General features: G+C 46.5%; 1 non-coding gene across 1 annotated transcript; it reads right to left on the bottom strand.

Annotated features, from left to right (window-relative positions):
* Positions 1-3,980: 3,980 nt before the first annotated feature.
* Positions 3,981-4,053, bottom strand: Trnaa-ggc (transfer RNA alanine (anticodon GGC)). The gene has a single exon. It is a non-coding gene; the product is annotated as a tRNA-Ala (tRNA).
* Positions 4,054-24,227: the final 20,174 nt, after the last annotated feature.

Here is a 24,227-nt window from a genome sequence, read left to right as displayed (position 1 = left end):
TTTCCGGTCGTGCCAGTGATAAAGAAAGCTGAAGTATATGAAAACTAACCCAGCGTTTTCTGATAAATTCGAGTAGGTAAGGCATTAAGGATGATAATTTGCCTGTAATGTGGGAAGCGTTGCAGCACATGATTTTGAGTTAACCGCTTGACAATGCGTTACAAGCAGCCGGCAAAACAGATGATTGCAAGAACGCCTCCAACTTGTAAATAACACCTTTTCGCTTTCAGAGTGGTCATTTCGTTCCCAAAGGTGCCGTGTTTTGGAGGTATTTGCTAAATTTTAGGTGGTTGTACTGCTGAGCCCAAGCACGTCGGTTCGATTCCCGGCCGCGTCGTCCCATTTTTATTTGGAGGCAAAAAGCAAAAACGCCCGCGTGTTTGAGACGCGTAAAAGACCCCCTGCAGGTAGTGCAAATAAATCTGGAGTAGTCCTCTACTAAGGTGCGCCTCGTAGCCTAGGTGCACTGTCGGCGCGTTGAACCTCACAATCAAGCAATCAACTTTAGAGGCACTTTCATGCGGCGGGATCTGGACAGTTTATCGAACGCCGTTTTATCGAACGCCGTTTTATCGAAGCCGTTTTATCGAACGCCGTTATATCGAACGCCGTTTTATCAACGGACGTTTGATCGAAGCCGTTTTCGAAAGTGTTTCTTCCGTCATTTTCTTGTAACAAAATTTGCAGTACGTTTTTTTAATTTCCTCATCGCTATATAATTTGCAAATCTTCTCTCTGAAGTAAGCCTATTTAACAGAATTTGTAGTCTTTGTACTTGTTGGTTTTTATTTCCAGCGAGCTTTCTTTTTGTTTTTGTGATGCGCGAAATTAGTCTCCACAATTTGTTTTGTTCTGTTCATTGCGCAGGTGGTACAGCCATAACGAATCTCCTTGTGTCTCTAGTCCCCACACCGATCCGAAGCATATCACAGCATTGTGGTGTATAAACTAGAATGCCTCGATATCGTACTTTCTTGTATACACTGCTTTCGTGTCGACACGCAATTTAGTTATTTCGCCGCGTATGTTCTACGTCAGTAAGGCACTTCTTGGTGCTTGTGAGTCCAATGTCAAAAACCTAACTGGAACGCCAGCAAAAGTCTTTCTCGATTTCTGCCTTCCTAATTCTTAATGGGCCCTGAGTTCAGTTGCTAAGTGGTTACCAAGCCTTGTCCTACTGTTCTCGATGCCTTGCTTAGAACTAACGTGGAAAACGTTAGTTACAAAATTAGTCACCATACTAAAGGTTGGTTCGTTTTCATCTCTCCCCGCCTCGTTGCACCCGAGCATGTCTGGGGTTTTTAGCCCATTTCCTTTTACCTTTTTATCATAAGGCATAAAAAACATTAAGATCATAATAGTTAACCCTAAAGAGGGAGAAATCGTGAAGGTATACTCAACCGAGCGCCGTCACCCGATTACCTGGAAATAAAAAAGTAAAATAAAAAAATTCACAACGAGCAAACAAAATCTAATATGGCCCGTGCGATTAGTTGAACGAAGCACACAAAAACCAACAAAATGCCCTGTTTGGTCCGGCGTGTTCCTCCAAGGCGACCAAGGAAACGTAAGGTTGGTTCGAAGGAGGGACGTAAGAGAGCCGACGCATATGTAGAAAATTATACTAAACCCTGTATTTTTTTTTATTTGAGCATGATCAACAGAGGCTATGACTACCTGTCCTACTTGACCAGTTCGCCTATGACGAGTTGCCATTAAGGGGTTCACTTGTGACGAGTTCTCTTAGACTCTCACCTCTGTTGGGGCCTCACTTAATTTCACTGTCGAAACCCCCCCTCCTCCCGCTGTTCCATTTGTATAGCAGTAATCTTTCCGAAGTTCTTGGCACGATATTTCTCCAGATACAACAATGCGACCACATGGGCCGAGTAGGAGTCGTGTGCAAACCACGTGAAAAATTGGGGAAGGACAATACTGGATCACGTAATGATGAACGATGGCGCAGGGCATTTGGCAACACCAACCTAAATACACTGATACTGTACATGTAAGGAATATTGCGCACGGGGTTGCTATAATAGTTACTACTATAGTTTCGAATTCTGTAATATAAACAAGTGGGACATACATGCTTGAGTGCTTATCAAGGAAGACACAAATAAAAAAAAACGAATAAAACAAAGGTGACCAAAAACGCGGGAAAGACACGTCAACATACATAGGCAGGTTTTTGTATGCAATGCACCGCAGATCAATGTAGAATGAGGCTAGCTGCAGGTTAGGTTAACGCGATGGCCAGTTAAACAAAATAAACCCCGAAAATTATAATCAAAGCGGCAAAACAAAACTTTCGATAAAACGGACGTAGGTGGTTCGATAAAACGGCATTCGATAAAACGGTGTTCGATTAAACGGGCATTTTTTCGATAAAACGGCGTTCGATAAACCGGTGTTCGATAAACTGTCTGGGAACCCAAGGGACACGTTTACTTTTTAATGCATCAATGAGCAATGGCCCTCCAAAATAAAATAAAACAAATGCCAGATTACTTCAATGCCTAAATTGTTGAAGTTTCTAGAGCATCCGTGCACTTAGCGCAAGCAGTCCCACATTTGAGGTAGTTGAACGTGTTTTTATACTGCCACTCGCAGAAGCTGGTCGATTAGAGGTTCCTTATTATCGCGCATAAATATTATTATTAGCGCGATGGCACTGACAGGCCTTACACGCTGCCTTATCGTCTGCCTTACCGTCTGTTGCACCTACAGCATAGTAGCGTGATGCTAACCCTGATTTGAGAAGCTACGCAAAACCGGACATGACCATCGTATGCTTACATCCTAGCGCCGGGAGGAGAATCCAGCATTTGTTAAAAAGATTTGCCTGCTCCGAATTCGCAATAAAAAAAACTGCATTTCTGCCGGATCTTTGAAGGATTGTCTTGTCAGCTGGTGGTCGCGATGCAATCACACCCAAGTTCCACCTCTCCTACCTTTCGCCGTGTTTAGTTACCGCTGATTTCTCATTGCACCTCTTCGCAGCTGGTCTGTAGCTTTGAGTTCATGTTTTGTCGGCCTCAGCGACATATTGGACTACAAAAAGCGGCCAATATCTGGATGTGTTTTTCGAACCTTCACAGATGCACTCTCAGACTCAGTCTTCGCCTAACAAACGTTCGCAATAACAGCTCCAACTACGCCAGTAACAAGTATTTCCCTACCACATTTCTTTTCTTTCGTTTTCCGCAGTACGAACAGTCAGAAACTGCTCGCATTACAGCGCAGCCAAAGACCGCGAGTTTCTGTTACCGGAGAAGGACAAGGGAAACGTCGCCTGAAGCAGAGTTTCCCGACTTCATACAGTCGACTGCCGTAAAACAAAGTACAGGGGGACCACATAAACGGGAATTAGCCCAGCTTCCAAGTAAGCGCAAAGCGCTGCAACAGCCTTTCGATTAGTAAGCAACACGTTTCCTTCTTGATCTTTTTCGTAATATCGACCCCCGTTGGCAGTTCGAGAGTACGACACGGTTTGCCCTGATCGCACAGACCCGTCGCTAAATTCGACGCCTGAAGCGCTCTCCATGCAAACTGCGTACACGGAGTCACGGAGTTGTGCGCAACAAAGAAGTCTGAGAACCTTAATACACACACACACACATATATATATATATATATATATATATATATATATATATATATATATATATATATATATATATATATATATATATATATATATATATATATATATATATCCTGAGGAAGACCTGTCTCAGGTCGAAACGTTGGAAATAAAGTCTAAGAAAAGCGTACTTCTACTTTGTGCGTATTCCTGCAGCAACTAAGGACTCCACTTCACGACTATATATATATATATATAAATGAGGGGCTCGGTGAATTAAGACAGAATAAGGTGTTGGCAGTCAAGAAAACCTCGGAAAGCAAAGGGAGGAATGCGGTAGGTCATAGAAAGAGATGAAGAATTTTTTAGTGAGAAAGAAAGCGGTGAAAAACTTCCCGCCGGGTGGGATCCGAACCCACGACCTCCAGAATGCCGGTCTGGTGCGATGACCACCACGCTGCCGGCGGGGCTGTTTCCCCACCACTTTTTCGGGTACTTATGTTAAGGTATTTTTGTTTCCTGTGCTTGGGGTGGTAGCCAGCGCCACTCGTACTACTCCGGGTGAAAGGGACCTTCTTTTTAACCCCTGGGCTGTGCCTCGAGTGTCTACGGCATGTCGAGAATGGTCGGCCAGCGTTGAACCCTCTTAAGCTACCTTTGGCCAGAACAGAGGCCCTAGGTATGCATGTAGCGAGTCAGAAATGGGAAATGAGGGGATCGCTGAATTGAGACAGAATAATGGTTGGTGGGCAGCAAAAGAATGAGAGGAGTGTAAGAGGGGGAAAATAATCAAAAATGTTAACAAGAACCCACAGTGACGGGATACGCACATGAGAAAAAAGGACCAAACAAGAAAAGAAACAACGAAAAAATATTAATTCCCCCTTTCCCCCGTGGCAACAGGGGTGAAAGGGGGGTCAGAACAAGATATGCCCATGCACGTATCTGACATCGGGAAAAAAATCAGTCACGAGCAACGAAGAAGGTCCAATGAAGATATGCCCATGCTCGTAAAAGGCGAACATCTGCCCATACACACCCGTTCTAAGAATCAGGGTCAGGTGATGGAAACATGAGAGTACTATACTTGGCTTCTGTTGTAGGGAGGCAAGGGTCGCGCCCAAAAGCAGTAAGACAGGCAGTTTCGACAGGAAACCAGTGTACAACGTATACAAAGAGCAGAAAAAAAAGCATGAAAAAAGAAAAGGAGTAAAAACAGGGGGTCAAACAAGTCATGAAACGGGAGATAACAGATGACAGGTGCACGCATATGACGCGGCACTGGGCGGTGCGCATCTGGCCAGTTCAGGGAACTCCGACGCGGTCAGCAACGAATATAAGAAAACAGCAACACAAAAAAAGAAATGGGAAAAGAAAGCAATTGAGAACAAGGTGAGAGTTCAAAGCTAACAATGGTACCGCAGCCTTCTACCCAGAACATAATGCCCAGACTTGTTTGCCAAATTTGGTTTAGTGAAGCCAATGTGCTAAAAATCCCGGTGCTAGCACAAAACTGTACCCATTTACGGGGGGTCGCCAACTGATAGGAGCATATTATCCAGGGAAAGAAATGAACAGGCATAACACAAGCCTGAGAAATGCAGCCGAAATTTTAACCGGAGGAAAGACACGTCAATTTCCCGTAACTTTCAATGATGCCAAACGACGCTGACTTAAACTTATAGATGAGTTAGGACTCGCGAACCTCGCGATCATGATGCGTTTTAAAACTATATTCAAGGATTGTGGCCTTCAATTGTTCAAAAGAATGACCAGGAGTGTTAACATGCTTTGATAGAGGCAAAGAAGGGCAGATCTTTGCATGAGAACGGTGATTGTTAAACCTCAAACGAAAGGGTGTTTCAGTCTGGCCGACATATTGTTTGCCGCAGAGGGTGCATTCCAGCAGGTATACGACGTTGGAGAATACCGGTTAAAGTTCCCTTTTACATTAACAAAATAGTTTGAAGCTGGGCTGTCGGCGCGCTGTGTGGTGGTCATTTGTGGGCACCGTGGTTTGTTACAGAGCATGCAACCTGTAGTCTCTGGTCGGCTGATGCTGGATTTGGTGAGAACGTCCCCCAAATTTTTGCTGCGTCTGCAAACAACGCGTGGCAAGTCAGGAAATATTCTTTTTAGGCGTTCACTTTGAGCAAGGATATTGTGATGTTTCCTAAGTACGGATGCGACTTTCGGAGAAGAGCCCGAATGGGTCAAAACGAGGTTTGTTTGTGGATTGGGTTGTGGATTGTGGATCGCAAATCCTTGCTGCAGTACCATTGTTGCGGTACCATTGTTAACTTTGATACTCTCACCTTGTAATTAATTTGGGCACGCGAGCGTGTGTGATTGCTTTCCTTTCCCGTTTCTTTTTTTGTATTGCGGTTTTCTTATATTCGTTGGTGACCGCCTCGGCATTTCTTGAACTGGCCAGATGCGCACCGCCCGGTGCCGGGTTATACGCGTGCACCTGCCTTCTGTTATCTATCTTTTCGTGACTTGTTTGTCCCCCTCTTTTTTTGTCCTCTTCATTTTTCATGCTTTCTTCTGAACTTTTTGTACGTTGTACACTAATTTCCTGTTGAAACTGCCTGTGTTACTGTTTTTGGGGGCGACCCTTGCCTCCCAGCAACAGTAGCCAAGTATAGTACCCTCATGTTTCCATCACGTGACCATGATTCTTAGAACGGGTGTGTATGGGCAGAAGTTCGCCTTTGCGAGCGCGGGCATGGACTTTCTTGATTCCGCGTAAATGATTTTTTTGCCGAGGTCAGATATGTGCATGGCACATCTTGTTCTGACCCCCCTTTAACCACTGTTGCCACGGGGGAAAGGGGGAATTACCTTTTATTCGTTGTTTCATTTCTTTAGTAGAACAGACAATTGGGTTAGTTGGTACTTGTTCATCTTGAATGTGGAAGCGCTCGCACAACATGGACTACCTTTTGTCTACGTTTTGTACCTGTTGTGGGAACGCTTCCACCTTCAAGATGAGTTTCTTTTCTTCTTTGGCTCTTTTTATTCATATTCGTACCGCGCCACTGTGGGTTCTTGTTATCCGTTTTATTATTTCCCTTTTGTTACACTTCTCTCATTATTTTGCTTCCCACCAAACATGATCCCATTGTACAAACGCTCCCTTCCCTTGCCCTGCCTTCACCATTGTTATATTTTCGGTGAATATATAACCCGGAAACCAAATTCTTCAGTACTATGAAGAAAGAAAGTCCGCTTGATGAAACGACAGTAAACTTTTATTTTTATTTTGTAATGTTTTTCTCGTGTGTCTCTGTTCCTACTTACTAAATAGATATATATATTTATACATATAGTGGTGAAGTGGAGTCCTTAGTTGCTGCAAGAATACGCACATAGTAAAAGTACGGTCTTCGGAGACTATTTCCAACGTTTCGACCTAAGACAGGTCTTCTTGAGGAAGACCTGTCTCAGGTCGGAACGTTGGAAATAAAGTCTCCGAAGAGCGTACTTTTACTTTGTATATATGTATATATATATGTATATATATATATATATATATATATATATATATATATATATATATATATATATATATATATATAAGAGAAGAAAAACTTCGAACACGGTAAAAGCATGATTGTGGCCTACGTGCTTTCCTCATGGCAATCTCTCGCCTGGGAGGCACGATTTATATAGGGGTAGGACCCCAGATGAAAGGAGAGGGAAAGATGGAAGGGAAATTGAGCAAGCTGATTGGTTTGGGAGTGTGTCGGGGGAGAGATTGAAGGGCCAAGAAGGTTGTCTTGTTTAAGCCGCGAAGTAGGTCACACGGAAGTCAGCTGGTGGTTGATATTCGTGGAATTTTTGGAGAGAAAGGATGAGAGGGTGTTTATTGACCCGCCGCGGGGTATAGGGAAATGATCTCAGAACCGCCGGAAGCAGACCAGGCGGTGAGGGTGGGGTCCTTATCAGAAACTATCTGCAAGCCTCAGGTCAAAAGAAAAGATAGAGACGGGGGGAAAACTAACTAGGTCAAGGAAAAAAGGAAAAAAAAAAAAAAGACAGGGAGGGAAACCACATAAACCCACACACAAAAGAAAACGCAATGACCCGGCAACTGAAATGGCACGTGTCACCCACGGCAACATTCCTGGAACAGGCCTGTCCTGAAACTCAAAAACGAAAAAATAAAGTTAGAGTGACGTACGGGGCACAAGACCACGCGGAGTAAAAAAAAAGACAGAGAAATTAAATAAATAAAATTGAATTCCAAAAGCAAAGGTGGGAGGGATGAGGGCGAGTATTAAGCTAGATGCCAAGGAATGAAAAAAAAAAGAAATTAGGTGACCAGGTACAGAGCAGAGTGAACGGTCATAGTCTGGATGAGGTATATGCACGAAAATGCCTAATGCTGTATTCCCGGTGAATAACGCAAGGATTCCAAGTTGCCCTTAGACGCATTAATTCCAGCAGGTTCCATGGAGTTGAATTTGTGAATTAAGTAGGATTGTCGGTATTTCCTGTCCCTAGGAGACTTAAAATTTGACTGAAGTATATATAACTTAAGGTCATCAAAATTGTGGCCTGGTTGGTTGAAATGCTGCGCTAAAGCTATGGAGGATTTGCTAAGAGTATCTGCCCGGTGACCATTAAGCCGTAGGCTCATAGGTTGGCTCGGTTCGCCTATATACTGTTTGTGGCACATTGAGCATTGTTTCTGAATCATCACTTCTTCCTTCTTCTTCATTTCTTTCTTCTTCCTTCATTCTTTCTTCTTCCTTCATTCGTTCAGGACACCCCCCACTTCCTCCGCATAATAGAAGAGATAAATATGGGCGGGTGCCTACCCAGTGGAACCCTCCTTGTTACTCTTGACGTTGCTGCATTGTATACGAACATTCCGTTCGCCGAAGGAATTGAAGCGATTTCAAAATCTCTATCAGTGAACCCGCACCAACATGCACCAGAAGTGTACATAACTTTGCTAAAAATAGTTCTAACTCTCAATTATTTTGAATTTGACTCTTCTTACTTTTTGCAAGTTTTTGGAACTAGCATGGGTACTCCATTCGCACCGACCTATGCCAACATTTTTATGGGGCAACTTGAAGCTACCCTATTAAGCTCTTTTCCGCATAAACCTCAGGTTTACCTCCGCTACATAGACGACATCTTCATGATTTGGGAACACGGTCGCGCGACTCTAGAAACGTTTATATCCCATCTCAATTCTTCGCATCCGACTATTAAATTCTCCTGCCAGTATTCTGAAAAAGAAGTGAACTTCCTAGATACTTCCGTCATTCTAGACAACGGTAAACTTAAAACCACGCTTTTTAGAAAGCCAACAGACAGGCAGCAGTACCTAGATTATAAAAGCCATCACCCCAGACACTGCAAACAAGGGATCTTTGTAGGACAAGCCACCAGGCTTAGAAGAGTATGCAGTGATGACAGTGACTACGTAGAGCACCTAGACGAACTCAAGGCCACCCTTATGAACAGGAACCACCCCAAAAGCTCGCTCAATCACGCGTACCAACGTGTGTCTAATCTCAAAAGGGATGACGTTCTCAACAAACAGCGGCAAAACGAAAGCGCCAGGCCACACCTGCCCTAATAACTAAATTTTCAAACGCCCTACCAAACGTAAACAATATACTGCGGAAGTACTACCCCATTTTAGCCAGTAACGACCGACTTAAAAAGACTTTCCCGGAAGCACCAAGGGTTACCTACCGGAGAAACAGGAATCTAAAAGATATTTTAGTGCATGCTAAAACAGGGCCTTCAAAGCAACCAGTCATAGCCAGCTGCTCCCGCCCCAGATGCAAGACTTGTAGGCACCTGCAAACAGACTGTGTTGTAAAAAGCACAGCCAGTAATTATGTCCACAAGATTAATTCAAGTTTTACGTGCACTTCATCCAACATTGTGTATATTTTGGAATGCTCAATGTGCCACAAACAGTATCTAGGTGAAACGAGCCAACCTATGAGCCTACGGCTTAATGGTCACCGGGCAGATACTCTTAGCAAATCCTCCATAGCTGTAGCGCAGCATTTCAACCAACCAGGCCACAATTTTGATGACCTTAAAGGGACAATGAAGTGATATGTAAACATTGCGGGATTACTAGCGCAAATTGTAGTCCGGAGTCCCCAGGCCATGTTTCGACCACTTTAGGCGCGTTTACGCGATTTTATTTAGTAGAAAAACTAATTCGAAAACGCTGTCCTCCTCTCTTTACGCTCGCCCATTTTCTGTGGCGTTTTCGTGTGACGTCAGGAGGGGTTGAGCTGGCAATTGGCTGCGCCACGGCTGCGCTACTGCATGGCTCCCCGGCCGACAGAGTCAGTCGGCCCAGCGTTTCGTCCGCCGGCCGCCGGCGGGTCGTCGCAATCAAGGAGGTTAAATAAAAATTGCTTGGTCGCAATTCGTTCGCTTAGTTGAAACGAAGCCAGGACACGTTTGTGAATGGAAGAATGTGCCTTTCTTTACTTGGTTTGTTTGTACACTGTATCTAGCTCCAAGTCAAGGTCGCTTCACACAAGCGCTGCACATGCGACGCTTCGCTGACTGGTACGCCAGTAGGAAAATATAAGGCCTCTTGAAGGCGGGAGAAGAGTCAGCGAAGTCAATATAAGTACTAAGCAAATAAAATCAACTGATATTTTTACCGTACAGCGTAAAACTAGGGCGCGGGAAGCACTTTTTTGCGCTGGGCGAACAAGCACAGCGGTCAGCAGCACGACTACGCATCTGCGAACGCTTTTCCGTCTACGAAATGCAATTGCTAGACGTGAGCTACTGTGGAAACTCGGGCGACGCTTACTGCACGATCGCAGTACAACAAATAGTCACCTAAGCGGCTTGAAATGCCAAAACTAAATAAAAGTGTAAACCGGTTGTACAATATATACCCTATATTAGCAAGGCTTTCGCGTCCCGCTCTGTAGCCTAGCAGTCTGGGGCGCTAGATATTCACCGCAAATGTTTTGCGAGTCACGAGTTCGAATCCCCGCGGGTACGTGCTTTTTTTTTTTTTGTAAGTTAACTTTTTTGTTTTCCGCCGATGTTTTCTATATTGAGTTCACCTTTTTTGGGGCCGCAACGTTCATGGCTACACGAACTAGTTCACAAAACGCGCGCAGGTCGGCACTGGCGCGCTAGCGAGTTCTCGTTGGCGTGCTGTTGTCATAAGCACCGACTGCTTGCAGGCAGTGGGCACAGGCCAGAATGAACAGACCCTTGGCCTGGTGCGAACACGCTTTTTACGATACAGGCACGAGGGAGGCAAGCTCCAAATATGGGGGAAAAGCGCATGACATTTGGGCGTCTGCAGGAACGCGGAGGGCGTTCATGCACTGCGTAGGTCTCGGCTAGTGAATGCTACGACTACAAGCCGTCCTGGGAGGCTTATCTTGTGCATTTTACAGCCGACAACATGGCAGAAGCGCGGTACGATGATTACTGAGATATTGAGAATGCCCATCCAACAAAGCTATTGATTATGTTTTACAGAACCGAAACCGAAACTTGTGTGATTGCTAACCTTGGGCATCGTCCAATCACGGCGCCCCTCCTCTCAACGTCACAGCCTTAGTTGGTGCGGCCGCCGCAAACCGCGCATGGTAGTTTTTCTTCTTTCGCGCTTTGTAAAATAATTACCGATTTCTCAACCGGATAAACGATGAAAAGTGTGCTAATTTGAGCCAGTCTACGCAGTGCAAGCAAAAACGGGAGCTTGACAAATTCACTTCAGTGTCCCTTTAAGTTATATATACTTCAGTCAAATTTTAAGTCTCCTAGGGACAGGAAATACCGAGAATCTTACTTCAGAATCAGAATCAGAATGTTTTATTTATTTTCCTCAGTGGAAATACGGACCTCAGACAAAAAGCTGCTCATTCAGCAGCTTGACGAGGCCTGAGGCCCTACACACAAGGTGGCAGCGGTAGCACACAAGACACTTGCAGGCTCGAAAAAATAGGAAAGGAGATAGAGAGAAGAGAAAAAAAAAGTTCCCAAAAACGGTGTGATCAACAACAACAGCAAACTAACAGAAATGATTTCATACGCACAAACGTAAATATAACACCACAGTACACTTACATATAGTATAAACACATGTACACGCGAAAAAAATTCAACAACCGTGATCATATACACACCGGCATAAACACGGATACAGGTGTATGACATGTGCACAAAAGTCCAATGCACGCATGCATACCTGCAGGGAAAACGACAATTTATTACAACTTACTTTCGGGGAAAACAAACGACAAAAAAGCTTGGTACGCTTTGTAAAGAAATAACGACAAAAAAACCCCCGGTAGAACCAGACGTTCACACAACCCTGTGAACAACGTAAAAAAAAAGAAGAAAAAAACACGCACGCACATATATGGAACTCAAAGGCAAATCCGACAGGTCTTTCTGGACAAATAAAAGTAAAGCAGTGTAGCACGCCACGTGATAACTCGCTGCTATCTTCTACCCTTCAGAAATTCTGCTTAAAAATTGTTCAATTAGATCAAGCCTATTTATTTTGGGACCATCAAAAAAAAGTTATATTACTGTTCAGGGTGTAGGGTATTATATATTTTAACATTTGTTGGCCGTAGTTTGTGCGCGTTCTGGGAACAAGCCACTTTTCTGTGTTTCGAGTGTTCGCGGCCGGTATGCGTTCTTGCAATGCTGACATTTTCATTAGGAAAGTGGTGCGGAGTGAGGCTTTAGAAGTGAACAATGAAACAATAATGTACTGCAGCATCATGCGAACGGGTAGACATTTGAAGCGAATGAAGAGTGGTTTAGTATGAGCACAGTACTGTTCGCCCGCAACGATGCGAATCGCTTTCTTTTGCAGGCCTACAATTGTATTCATGTTAGTGTGTGAGGCTGTACCCCAAACAAGATGACAATATGTAATATGAGATAGAAATAATGAATCGTATATCTGCTTTTTTATGTTTACCGGAAGAATACCGTGACACCGAAAAAGGGCTCCTACAGCTTTTGACAAACTTATGGCTACGTAATTAGTGTGTTGAATCCATCGAAGGTGCTCGTCAAATATAACTCCCAGTGTTTTATGGTGGCTAACCACCTCAATAATATTGTTACCAAGGTTAATAAATAAATTTGTTTCTACGCGCCGATTTATTGGGCGGAAAAGGACAGCTTTCGACTTAATCGTATTTATTTTTAGATTGTTCATGTTAGACCAATTTAAAAGGCATTTTAGGACTTCATTTGCTTTCTTAAATATTTCTGAAGTTGTAGAACCAGAGATAAATAGGGAGGTGTCGTCAGCGTAAATTACAAATTGAGTTTCTTTAGAAATCGTTGCCAGGTCATTATTGTAAACATTAAAAAGAAAAGCTCCCAATATACTGCCCTGAGGAACACCGCATTTTGGGTAACGTTTGGATGAAGAAAAACCATCGATATGCACTATTTGCTGACGATCTTTAAGGTATGACCTGAAAATTTGGAGTGTCATGCCTCTCACTCCGTACTTGTTTAATTTATCTAAGAGAATATCATGGTTTAAACAATCAAAGGCCTTACTGAAGGCCACAAAGACTCATCATGTTAAAAGTTTGTTTTCTATGTTCTGCAATAAAATTTCTTTTTGGTATAATAAAGCCGATTCTGTAGAGAAACCTTTACGGAAACCGAATTGAGATTGTGAAATTAACTGATTCGCATCAAAGAAGTTTTGCAAACGTGCAAGTAGGATTTTTCACAAATTCAACTCCATGGAACCTGCTGGAATTAATGCGTCTAAGGGCAACTTGGAATCCTTGCGTTATTCACCGGGAATACAGCATTAGGCATTTTCGTGCATATACCTCATCCAGACTATGACCGTTCACTCTTTTTTTTCATTTCTTGGCGTCTAGCTTAATACTCGCCCTCATCCCTCCCACCTTTGCTTTTGGAATTCAATTTTATTTATTTAATTTCTCTGTCTTTTTTTTTACTCCGCGTGGTCTTGTGCCCCGTACGTCACTCTAACTTTATTTTTTCGTTTTTGAGTTTCAGGACAGGCCTGTTCCAGGAATGTTGCCGTGGGTGACACGTGCCATTTCAGTTGCCGGGTCATTGCGTTTTCTTTTGTGTGTGGGTTTATGTGGTTTCCCTCCCTGTCGTTTTTTTTTTCCTTTTTTCCTTGACCTAGTTAGTTTTCCCCCCGTCTCTATCTTTTCTTTTGACCTGAGGCTTGCAGATAGTTTCTGATAAGGACCCCACCCTCACCGCCTGGTCTGCTTCCGGCGGTTCTGAGATCATTTCCCTATACCCCGCGACGGGTCAATAAACACCCTCTCATGCTTTCTCTCCAAAAATTCCACGAATATCAACCACCAGCTGACTTCCGTGTGACCTACTTCGCGGCTTAAACAAGACAACCTTCTTGGCCCTTCAATCTCTCCCCCGACACACTCCCAAACCAATCAGCTTGCTCAATTTCCCTTCCATCTTTCCCTCTCCTTTCACCTGGGGTCCTACCCCTATATAAATCGTGCCTGCCAGGTGAGAGATTGCCCCGAGGAAAGCAAGTTCTCTTTGCTGAAACGTAGGCCAAAATCGTGCTTTTACCTTGTTCGAAGTTTTTCTTCTCTTGTGTTCTCTACCATCTTCAAAGTTCTACCACTCCCTGGATTTTATATATATACAGGGTGTTGCAACGATAACTGGAACACTTTAAAAATTTTTCCTGAGCGATCCGCCGCTCTGTTCGCGCTCAAACTTCACACAAAGGTCGCATTTTGTGGTCTATTTTGTTTGACACCGGGAACAACAACGGTACTTACCTGTTTATTCTGAAAATAAATAAAAACGATTTTCGCCTATGGGAAAATGGCCGCTGATTTGAACGTGCGAGCCAGCGCAAGTTGATGTTGGAACGACGGGACCACCTGCAGAGTGAAACGCACGTTTGGGATTCACGTACGGAGCCAAATGGTGCAGCAGACGATCAGAAAATGCACCTAGAAATGAGCTAACAGACGATCAGAAAACCCGGCTTTCGGGCTCGCACGTCCAAATCGCCGCCATTTTCCCATAGGCGAAAATCGTTTTTATTTATTTTCAGAATAAACAGGTAAGTACCGTTGCTGTTCCCGGTGTCAAACAAAATAGACCACAAAATGCGACCTTTGTGTGAAGTTTGAGCGTGAACAGAGCGGCGGATCGCTCAGGAAAAATTTTTAAAGTGTTCCAGTTATCGTTGCAACACACTGTATATATATATATATATATATATATATATATATATATATATATTGTAAAGAGCTGCGACCGATTCCTAGGACGTCATGTTTATTCTCTATCAGAACGCGCTCCCCGCTTCTTCTTGACCAGGAAATCTTCACGGCTTTTTCGAGAATGATCAGGTCTCGCGTTTGAAAAAAAAAAAAAAAAGTCGCGTTACCCCGCCGCGGTGGCTGAGTGGCTAAGGCGTTGCGCTGCTGAGCACGAGGTCGCGGGTTCGATTCCCGGCCGCGGCGGCCGCTTTTCTGATGGAGGCGAAAAGCAAAAACGCCCGTGTGTACGAGATTTCGGCGCACGTTAAAGATCCCCAGGTGGTCAAAATTAATCCGGAGCCCTCCACTACGGCGCGCCTTATCGCCTGCGTTGCGTGGGCGCGTTAAACCCTACAATCAATCAATCGAAAAAGTCGCGTTTTGCTGCCAAAGCGGTTTGTTTGTCTGAGGGTGTTCCTGTCGTTCGTGGTGATCTGGTCGTCTTTTCCATGAATGAATGAGTCTATCTTTTTATCCGCATGCTTGTCTACAGGATTCTCGTCGTCTGCTTCGAAAATTGTCGCTAATACATCCGTGTTTGCGGCAAGTGCATCCTTATGTTGGAATAGCTTTTCGTGTTTTGTTTGGACTTTTGACACTAGCTCGTTGCTGGCTCCAGCGCCATCCTTTTGGACCGACACGATGGCTTTGCCTTTAACGGAGTCTTCATAGACAATTGCTGAGAAATTTCTCCAGGTGTCGTTCTCGGTCGTCTTCTCGTGTTCTGGTCGACACAAGAAGAACTTCTTTGGGTAATTCGCGGTACTCATCCCGGAGAACGTTAGCTCGTCTTTCGGCATCATGTCGGGGGATCCTTAAACATGGTTCCCCGCCTTCTATGACCTTCAGGGTCGTCTGGCTGGTCACATCTTCTTCTCTCAGTTCTGGAATGATCTCTTCGTTGTTCCAGCTCTGGGAGGCTTCGAGCTTGTTTGCCTCCGCAGGTTCTTCTTGGCCTTCCAGATGCCAGAGGTTGAGTGACGGTGGTGACCGGCTGTCTGGGATTTCACACTTCTGCGGCGCGACGCAAGTCGAAGGTGGCTCACGGAGAAGACAGACCTGCTTATGTACACAGGAAACCATCGCCGGATCACTGGAGTGATAGGGAGATTTGGGATTCAGAGCGCTGTCTTCAGTGACGGTCAGGGACGTAGCCATGTTCCCGTCCTCATCCTTTGCTGACGTATTGTTCATCTCCAGTTTGAAGCCAGCAGACTATTCCAGGGACTGCGACGGCGCTTGCAGGTAAGGCTGCGGTGACCACCGGGCGGTGCTCTGCTGCAGTTCTGCTGCCAGGCGGATGAACGCTTGTAGGCTTTCTTCTGGCGGCTGCACGGTAAGAACTGCAGCATGAGCGGTTTCAGCCAGGCCGTCAGTAACATACTGCCTGGAAAAAGGAGACACCCAGGAGAAGTCACAATCTGCGAGCAGGCGCAGCTTGTCGTATATATATACGTCATGACGTCTTCTTTAGGGCCTTGGCGACGAGCACGCATTCTCATGAAGCGTGCGTCATAGCTGCCAGTCCAGTTACCGAATGCAGCGTTTAACGCTCGCCTCCAGCTTTCCCACGGCAAATAGGAGTGACCGTAAAGGTGCCATGCTCGAGCACCATCGCGCAGACGTTCTTGCGCAACTGACAACCTGGTGTGCCCTGGCCAGCCGTGGTGGGTGGCAAGAGCGTCGGTAAGCTTTACCCAATAAGCAGCATCCTCCTGGAAACCTCCCAAGACAGGGACGACTGTGTGGGCGGGTGATGGAAACGGGCTTGGAATGACGTCGCGAAACTGGCGACACATTTCTGTGAGGGCTTGGACAGCCCAAGAAGGGTGGCTGGCGTTCGAATCAGCGGTCGTCATTGCGAGAGGTTGGTCACTCACCAGTGTCCGCAGAAATCAAGGCGCGAATGGCGGACGCAGCGGCGAGTCAAGAAAACGTCGGCCGCTAGGGAAGGTCGCGCCCAAGGCTGCCTCGCCTGGGGGCTGGGCTGTCCTTGCGTCCGGCGCTCGTGCTGGGACCGCGGCCCCGCTGATGAATCCGGGCAGCAGGGCTGGAAGGCGTGCCAGGCCTTGGCCGCTGCTGGGCCGTCCCTGCGGCTGGATCGCCGCGAGGGAAAATAGGTCCGGAGGCTGGGTCGCCTCGGGCTTGAAGACTGGTCGGCTGCGCCACTTGTAATGAACTGCGACCTATTCCTAGGACGCCATGTTTATTCTCTTCCAGAACGCGCTCCCCGCTTCTTCTTCCTTCGCTTCCAGTCGGCGGCCGTCCTCCTCGGTTTGGTAGTGGATTGGCCGGCGACCTTGGTCTCAGGTTTGGCTTGATGTTTCACGTCTATATATATATATATATATATATATATAGATACGGGACGAGGGACTCGGTAAAGATACATATCAAGGTTGCAGTCGTCATTGCCAGTGCTATTCGGCTTTTTTTCGAAATATTTAATAGGGCCGAATGACGTGTGCTTGTCACGTTTCTTTTTTGATTCATTGATAAATAACCGAAAATATAAGTCGAGAAAAAATCCGCCGTTTTCCGGGAGCGGGACTCGAACCCACATCTCCGCATAACCGGTGCGGTGCGTTAGCCATTACGCTATCCCCACAGCGGCTTCTCTCTCGACTTTAAAGCGGGGGTTTATATTTACAAGAGCTCTGAGGCCGGTCAACTAGCGCCGCCCCTCGACTACCGCGGGAGACGTAGAACGTCTTCTTTCCCAGCGGCCGCCACGTAGAACGTGGTCGGAGGTCGGGGTTAGCAATTGGCATATCCGAACTGCTGGAGCCAGTGCCTCGTAATGCATGTAGCAGAACAGAGAGATACGGGACGAGGGACTCGGTAAAGATACATATCAAGGTTGCAGTCGTCATTGCCAGTGCTATTCGGCTTTTTTTCGAAATATTTAATAGGGCCGACTGACGTGTGCTTGTCACGTTTCTTTTTTGATTCATTGATAAATAACCGAAAATATAAGTCGAGAAAAAATCCGCCGTTTTCCGGGAGCGGGACTCGAACCCACATCTCTGCATAACCGGTGCGGTGCGTTAGCCATTACGCTATCCCCACAGCGGCTTCTCTCTCGACTTTAAAGCGGGGGTTTATATTTACAAGAGCTCTGAGGCCGGTCAACTAGCGCCGCCCCTCGACTACCGCGGGAGACGTAGAACGTCTTCTTTCCCAGCGGCCGCCACGTAGAACGTGGTCGGAGGTCGGGGTTAGCAATTGGCATATCCGAACTGCTGGAGCCAGTGCCTCGTAATGCATGTAGCAGAACAGAGAGATACGGGACGAGGGACTCGGTAAAGATACATATCAAGGTTGCAGTCGTCATTGCCAGTGCTATTCGGCTTTTTTTCGAAATATTTAATAGGGCCGAATGACGTGTGCTTGTCACGTTTCTTTTTTGATTCATTGATAAATAACCGAAAATATAAGTCGAGAAAAAATCCGCCGTTTTCCGGGAGCGGGACTCGAACCCACATCTCCGCATAACCGGTGCGGTGCGTTAGCCATTACGCTATCCCCACAGCGGCTTCTCTCTCGACTTTAAAGCGGGGGTTTATATTTACAAGAGCTCTGAGGCCGGTCAACTAGCGCCGCCCCTCGACTACCGCGGGAGACGTAGAACGTCTTCTTTCCCAGCGGCCGCCACGTAGAACGTGGTCGGAGGTCGGGGTTAGCAATTGGCATATCCGAACTGCTGGAGCCAGTGCCTCGTAATGCATGTAGCAGAACAGAGAGATACGGGACGAGGGACTCGGTAAAGATACATATCAAGGTTGCAGTCGTCATTGCCAGTGCTATTCGGCTTTTTTTCGAAATATTTAATAGGGCCGAATGACGTGTGCTTGTCACGTTTCTTTTTTGATTCATTGATAAATAACCGAAAATATAAGTCGAGAAAAAATCCGCCGTTTTCCGGGAGCGGGACTCGAACCCACATCTCCGCATAACCGGTGCGGTGCGTTAGCCATTACGCTATCCCCACAGCGGCTTCTCTCTCGACTTTAAAGCGGGGGTTTATATTTACAAGAGCTCTGAGGCCGGTCAACTAGCGCCGCCCCTCGACTACCGCGGGAGACGTAGAACGTCTTCTTTCCCAGCGGCCGCCACGTAGAACGTGGTCGGAGGTCGGGGTTAGCAATTGGCATATCCGAACTGCTGGAGCCAGTGCCTCGTAATGCATGTAGCAGAACAGAGAGATACGGGACGAGGGACTCGGTAAAGATACATATCAAGGTTGCAGTCGTCATTGCCAGTGCTATTCGGCTTTTTTTCGAAATATTTAATAGGGCCGAATGACGTGTGCTTGTCACGTTTCTTTTTTGATTCATTGATAAATAACCGAAAATATAAGTCGAGAAAAAATCCGCCGTTTTCCGGGAGCGGCGCTAGTTGACCGGCCTCAGAGCTCTTGTAAATATAAACCCCCGCTTTAAAGTCGAGAGAGAAGCCGCTGTGGGGATAGCGTAATGGCTAACGCACCGCACCGGTTATGCGGAGATGTGGGTTCGAGTCCCGCTCCCGGAAAACGGCGGATTTTTTCTCGACTTATATTTTCGGTTATTTATCAATGAATCAAAAAAGAAACGTGACAAGCACACGTCATTCGGCCCTATTAAATATTTCGAAAAAAAGCCGAATAGCACTGGCAATGACGACTGCAACCTTGATATGTATCTTTACCGAGTCCCTCGTCCCATATCTCTCTGTTCTGCTACATGCATTACGAGGCACTGGCTCCAGCAGTTCGGATATGCCAATTGCTAACCCCGACCTCCGACCACGTTCTACGTGGCGGCCGCTGGGAAAGAAGACGTTCTACGTCTCCCGCGGTAGTCGAGGGGCGGCGCTAGTTGACCGGCCTCAGAGCTCTTGTAAAAATAAACCCGCCCCTTTAAAGTCGAGAGAGAAGCCGCTGTGGGGATAGCGTAATGGCTAACGCACCGCACCGGTTATGCGGAGATGTGGGTTCGAGTCCCGCTCCCGGAAAACGGCGGATTTTTTCTCGACTTATATTTTCGGTTATTTATCAATGAATCAAAAAAGAAACGTGACAAGCACACGTCATTCGGCCCTATTAAATATTTCGAAAAAAAGCCGAATAGCACTGGCAATGACGACTGCAACCTTGATATGTATCTTTACCGAGTCCCTCGTCCCGTATCTCTCTGTTCTGCTACATGCATTACGAGGCACTGGCTCCAGCAGTTCGGATATGCCAATTGCTAACCCCGACCTCCGACCACGTTCTACGTGGCGGCCGCTGGGAAAGAAGACGTTCTACGTCTCCCGCGGTAGTCGAGGGGCGGCGCTAGTTGACCGGCCTCAGAGCTCTTGTAAATATAAACCCCCGCTTTAAAGTCGAGAGAGAAGCCGCTGTGGGGATAGCGTAATGGCTAACGCACCGCACCGGTTATGCGGAGATGTGGGTTCGAGTCCCGCTCCCGGAAAACGGCGGATTTTTTCTCGACTTATATTTTCGGTTATTTATCAATGAATCAAAAAAGAAACGTGACAAGCACACGTCATTCGGCCCTATTAAATATTTCGAAAAAAAGCCGAATAGCACTGGCAATGACGACTGCAACCTTGATATGTATCTTTACCGAGTCCCTCGTCCCGTATCTCTCTGTTCTGCTACATGCATTACGAGGCACTGGCTCCAGCAGTTCGGATATGCCAATTGCTAACCCCGACCTCCGACCACGTTCTACGTGGCGGCCGCTGGGAAAGAAGACGTTCTACGTCTCCCGCGGTAGTCGAGGGGCGGCGCTAGTTGACCGGCCTCAGAGCTCTTGTAAATATAAACCCCCGCTTTAAAGTCGAGAGAGAAGCCGCTGTGGGGATAGCGTAATGGCTAACGCACCGCACCGGTTATGCGGAGATGTGGGTTCGAGTCCCGCTCCCGGAAAACGGCGGATTTTTTCTCGACTTATATTTTCGGTTATTTATCAATGAATCAAAAAAGAAACGTGACAAGCACACGTCATTCGGCCCTATTAAATATTTCGAAAAAAAGCCGAATAGCACTGGCAATGACGACTGCAACCTTGATATGTATCTTTACCGAGTCCCTCGTCCCGTATCTCTCTGTTCTGCTACATGCATTACGAGGCACTGGCTCCAGCAGTTCGGATATGCCAATTGCTAACCCCGACCTCCGACCACGTTCTACGTGGCGGCCGCTGGGAAAGAAGACGTTCTACGTCTCCCGCGGTAGTCGAGGGGCGGCGCTAGTTGACCGGCCTCAGAGCTCTTGTAAAAATAAACCCGCCCCTTTAAAGTCGAGAGAGAAGCCGCTGTGGGGATAGCGTAATGGCTAACGCACCGCACCGGTTATGCGGAGATGTGGGTTCGAGTCCCGCTCCCGGAAAACGGCGGATTTTTTCTCGACTTATATTTTCGGTTATTTATCAATGAATCAAAAAAGAAACGTGACAAGCACACGTCATTCGGCCCTATTAAATATTTCGAAAAAAAGCCGAATAGCACTGGCAATGACGACTGCAACCTTGATATGTATCTTTACCGAGTCCCTCGTCCCGTATCTCTCTGTTCTGCTACATGCATTACGAGGCACTGGCTCCAGCAGTTCGGATATGCCAATTGCTAACCCCGACCTCCGACCACGTTCTACGTGGCGGCCGCTGGGAAAGAAGACGTTCTACGTCTCCCGCGGTAGTCGAGGGGCGGCGCTAGTTGACCGGCCTCAGAGCTCTTGTAAATATAAACCCCCGCTTTAAAGTCGAGAGAGAAGCCGCTGTGGGGATAGCGTAATGGCTAACGCACCGCACCGGTTATGCGGAGATGTGGGTTCGAGTCCCGCTCCCGGAAAACGGCGGATTTTTTCTCGACTTATATTTTCGGTTATTTATCAATGAATCAAAAAAGAAACGTGACAAGCACACGTCATTCGGCCCTATTAAATATTTCGAAAAAAAGCCGAATAGCACTGGCAATGACGACTGCAACCTTGATATGTATCTTTACCGAGTCCCTCGTCCCGTATCTCTCTGTTCTGCTACATGCATTACGAGGCACTGGCTCCAGCAGTTCGGATATGCCAATTGCTAACCCCGACCTCCGACCACGTTCTACGTGGCGGCCGCTGGGAAAGAAGACGTTCTACGTCTCCCGCGGTAGTCGAGGGGCGGCGCTAGTTGACCGGCCTCAGAGCTCTTGTAAATATAAACCCCCGCTTTAAAGTCGAGAGAGAAGCCGCTGTGGGGATAGCGTAATGGCTAACGCACCGCACCGGTTATGCGGAGATGTGGGTTCGAGTCCCGCTCCCGGAAAACGGCGGATTTTTTCTCGACTTATATTTTCGGTTATTTATCAATGAATCAAAAAAGAAACGTGACAAGCACACGTCATTCGGCCCTATTAAATATTTCGAAAAAAAGCCGAATAGCACTGGCAATGACGACTGCAACCTTGATATGTATCTTTACCGAGTCCCTCGTCCCGTATCTCTCTGTTCTGCTACATGCATTACGAGGCACTGGCTCCAGCAGTTCGGATATGCCAATTGCTAACCCCGACCTCCGACCACGTTCTACGTGGCGGCCGCTGGGAAAGAAGACGTTCTACGTCTCCCGCGGTAGTCGAGGGGCGGCGCTAGTTGACCGGCCTCAGAGCTCTTGTAAATATAAACCCCCGCTTTAAAGTCGAGAGAGAAGCCGCTGTGGGGATAGCGTAATGGCTAACGCACCGCACCGGTTATGCAGAGATGTGGGTTCGAGTCCCGCTCCCGGAAAACGGCGGATTTTTTCTCGACTTATATTTTCGGTTATTTATCAATGAATCAAAAAAGAAACGTGACAAGCACACGTCAGTCGGCCCTATTAAATATTTCGAAAAAAAGCCGAATAGCACTGGCAATGACGACTGCAACCTTGATATGTATCTTTACCGAGTCCCTCGTCCCGTATCTCTCTGTTCTGCTACATGCATTACGAGGCACTGGCTCCAGCAGTTCGGATATGCCAATTGCTAACCCCGACCTCCGACCACGTTCTACGTGGCGGCCGCTGGGAAAGAAGACGTTCTACGTCTCCCGCGGTAGTCGAGGGGCGGCGCTAGTTGACCGGCCTCAGAGCTCTTGTAAATATAAACCCCCGCTTTAAAGTCGAGAGAGAAGCCGCTGTGGGGATAGCGTAATGGCTAACGCACCGCACCGGTTATGCGGAGATGTGGGTTCGAGTCCCGCTCCCGGAAAACGACGGATTTTTTCTCGACTTATATTTTCGGTTATTTATCAATGAATCAAAAAAGAAACGTGACAAGCACACGTCATTCGGCCCTATTAAATATTTCGAAAAAAAGCCGAATAGCACTGGCAATGACGACTGCAACCTTGATATGTATCTTTACCGAGTCCCTCGTCCCGTATCTCTCTGTTCTGCTACATGCATTACGAGGCACTGGCTCCAGCAGTTCGGATATGCCAATTGCTAACCCCGACCTCCGACCACGTTCTACGTGGCGGCCGCTGGGAAAGAAGACGTTCTGCGTCTCCCGCGGTAGTCGAGGGGCGGCGCTAGTTGACCGGCCTCAGAGCTCTTGTAAATATAAACCCCCGCTTTAAAGTCGAGAGAGAAGCCGCTGTGGGGATAGCGTAATGGCTAACGCACCGCACCGGTTATGCGGAGATGTGGGTTCGAGTCCCGCTCCCGGAAAACGGCGGATTTTTTCTCGACTTATATTTTCGGTTATTTATCAATGAATCAAAAAAGAAACGTGACAAGCACACGTCATTCGGCCCTATTAAATATTTCGAAAAAAAGCCGAATAGCACTGGCAATGACGACTGCAACCTTGATATGTATATATATATATATATATATATATATATATATATATATATATATATATATATATATATAGAAAGAGAGAGAGAGAGAGGGAGAGGGGCGCACGCTGGCGTGAGTCTCAGCGGTCCTGCCTCTTTACGACTGCGTGCTGCCTATGTTTTGGTGGCACCGACATACTGCAGAGCCCGACGATGTTGTGACGCTTACAATGTTGAAATTTTATCGAAATATGACGGCCACCATGATGTTTTTTATTCGAAATAACTTCCATTCGACCGGTATATTGGGTTTTAGCTTCCAATTATTGATCGCTCTCTTCTCTTGAATTGCACCTACAATAGCCGGGACCAGAACACCACCAAAATATAACCTAAAATTATAATCAAGCGACTTCGAATTATCGAGAGTCGACTGTAAAAGGACGCGTAGCATCTGGAAACGATGGTCACCTGGCTGTGGTGTGGACAGGGGCAATGAGGACTCAGGTCCTCGAAGCTCGTTGCCCAGTTCATCAATGCATGTGGC

This window comes from Haemaphysalis longicornis, unplaced genomic scaffold (assembly GCF_048455015.1).
Source record: "Haemaphysalis longicornis isolate Haplotype H1 unplaced genomic scaffold, Haemaphysalis longicornis Haplotype H1 scaffold_1, whole genome shotgun sequence".
Lineage (NCBI taxonomy): Eukaryota > Metazoa > Arthropoda > Arachnida > Ixodida > Ixodidae > Haemaphysalis > Haemaphysalis longicornis.
The sequence above is the reverse complement of the archived record's forward strand: the minus strand, read 5'-3'. Positions and strand labels throughout refer to the sequence as shown.